Source organism: Mustelus asterias, unplaced genomic scaffold, assembly GCF_964213995.1.
Source record: "Mustelus asterias unplaced genomic scaffold, sMusAst1.hap1.1 HAP1_SCAFFOLD_2812, whole genome shotgun sequence".
Lineage (NCBI taxonomy): Eukaryota > Metazoa > Chordata > Chondrichthyes > Carcharhiniformes > Triakidae > Mustelus > Mustelus asterias.
Window position 1 is genome coordinate 17,501 of NW_027592757.1, and position 2,500 is coordinate 20,000.

General features: G+C 66.6%; 1 non-coding gene across 1 annotated transcript; it reads left to right on the forward strand.

Annotated features, from left to right (window-relative positions):
• Nucleotides 1-1,563: 1,563 nt before the first annotated feature.
• Nucleotides 1,564-1,717, forward strand: LOC144490047 (5.8S ribosomal RNA). The gene has a single exon (XR_013497141.1). It is a non-coding gene; the product is annotated as a 5.8S ribosomal RNA (ribosomal RNA).
• Nucleotides 1,718-2,500: the final 783 nt, after the last annotated feature.

The window sequence follows — 2,500 nt, forward strand, 5'->3', positions numbered from 1 at the left end:
GGCCCGTCACTCCTTGAACTCGAAGGCTGCGCCGGTTGGGCCAGGCAGGAGAGCCTCACGGGGGTTGGCCCCGGGGCCGTGGCCCGTACTGACGCTGGCGCCTCCCACGCGGGTGGGAGGTCACACCGACAATTTCGCCGTACCCGTCGAACGGGCCTGGTCACCCGTACGCACGTTCCGCCGAAGCCGGGCGACGTCGATCTCGGTCCCACTCGGTTGGGCCGGCGCGCGGGCGCCGCCACCGACGAGCACGCACACGCTCGGTTGCACGCCGGCAAGTCCATGCGGGTGCCGCACACGCTACGCCTGCGCCGTTGGAAGGGCTTCGCCGTTGGCTTCGTAGGGTGTCTTTGCAGTCCGTCCGAGAGGTGGGGGCACGCACGGCAACACGGCCGGCCTGCCTGCGTGGGACGATGCGGTCCTTTCGTTCAGCGGTTCGGCGGTTTGGCCGGCGCGAGCAGACGCTCGGAGGGAGACGGTGGCGTCAGCCACGCACTCACTCCGCTTCTGCAGTCCGGTCCACTCCGCCCGTTCTAGCTGCTCGTTTGGTCCCTCGCCCGCCAGCAGACCGTTCCGCCGACGGTGCTCCTCCTCCGCAGCGACTTCTGCCTAGCCGCTCTGCCGGGTGCGATGTCACCGGCGTCCGCACCGATCCTCGGCACGGCGCGTGTGCGCACCTGTGGGCCGCCGCCCCGTGCTCCACGTCCGTCTGTGTGTGCCCGCTGTGGGGACCGTCTTCCTCTCGCCTTGGCGACGGCTTGCGGGCTGCGACGTGACCTTGCCACCGCCTTGCAGCATTACATCCGCAGTTGAAACGAAGAGAGCTGCTGCGGGCTTGGGTGCTTGTCCTGGCGGCTTGTCGACGGGACCACGGTGAACGGCCACTGTGTGACTCCGCAGGGAGACGTTCTGGTGCAGTCAGGGGCCTTTTTGTCTCCCGCCGCGGTGAAGCTTTGGTCGCATTCTAGTCACTCTCTTCAAAGCCCGGTGAGGGGTACCTGTTCATGCTCACCATTCCTCCGGCACCCGTGTGCGGAGGGTGGGTGCGAGGTTTAAAGATTCGTTGTCCGCCTGTCGGTCCGGTCTGGTCTCGTGCTGACTTGAGCGAGCGTCCACCGCGTTCGAGAGAATGTGCCTGTCCGCGGGGGCAGCCGCGCTTGCGAGCGTTCCGCCGCGCCCCCTTCCCCAGCCCGCCGAGGTTGGGGCGTGCGGGGTCGGCTTGCGCCCGTAGCGTCGGCCTGTCCTCCGCGGCTTGCACCCGACTCAGTCCGCTGCGGCCTCGCCTCGACTCTCGAGCCTACCGCCAGACGGTGACACCAGAGAACTCTGCCTCTGGCTGTTGCGGGGCGTGACGGCGCGTGGCGGGCCCCGGCCCCTCACCCACGCCGGCACTCAACGCCTGCGAGCGCCCTGATTCCTCCTTTTTTTCGCTTGATTGTCGCTCGAGTGCGTGCGCCTCCGGGCTCACGCCGTGGTACGCGCCAGGCTGGGGCTCCACCGTCACGTCGGCGGGGGAGCGTTTTGCGCGTCCCAGGATCGGGCAACCGATCCGAAACCCGATACAACTTTTAGCGGTGGATCACTCGGCTCGTGCGTCGATGAAGAACGCAGCTAGCTGCGAGAATTAATGTGAATTGCAGGACACATTGATCATCGACACTTTGAACGCACTTTGCGGCCCCGGGTTCCTCCCGGGGCTACGTCTGTCTGAGGGTCGCTTGACAATCAATCGCACTTCGCGCGCATCCGTGCGCCGAAGAGCGCGGCTGGGGTGTCGCAGAGGTGCCGTCCTCTCTGTCCCCCTAAGTGCAGACCCAGAGTAATCCGCGTCGGAGAGCTTGACCTCTTGGGTGCCGGCGTCCGCCTCCGGGCTCGTCGGCACTGCCCGCTCCCGCACTGGCCCAGCCACCTCGGGGTCGCCGGCACGGCTGTCATCGGGTTGCCAGAGAGAGAGAACGTGACTGCCTCGCTGCCGGGACCGTGTGTGCCTTCCGTTAGGCTCGGGCCAGGGGGGTTGACTCTCTGTTGATGTGTGTGTGTGGCTCGTCCACGGGAAGGATCCGCAAGAGTTGGCTCGGTTGGGTGCTCCGGCACAGAGAGTGAGAGAGTGGAGTGACTGTCCGCTGGACGTCTCCGGACACGTTGCCTCGCGTGGTCCGTGCTCGGTTGCCTGCCGGTGGGTTGCCGTGGCCGTTCAGTGCCGTCGCGTGGAGGACGGCAGCTTGACGCGTGTGACGCTTGATGCCTGGATCGGTGCTCGGTCGTGCCGTGCTTTTCTTCCCTCTGTTGCGCGTGCGAGTGCTTGCATTTTTGTCGTGGGAATCCGTGGCGGTTGGGTGTCGTTGCTTGTGTTGCGCTGGAGCTGCGGCTCCTTCCACACTCCGCAGCCCACCCTCTGCCGTTGCGGTTCTGGGGCAATGTGCCTGCGCCCGCGTTCAACGTGTGCCTTGGGTTCGAATCGTCGCAGAGCCGACTTGGCCGTGTGGTCCTCGCTCCGGTG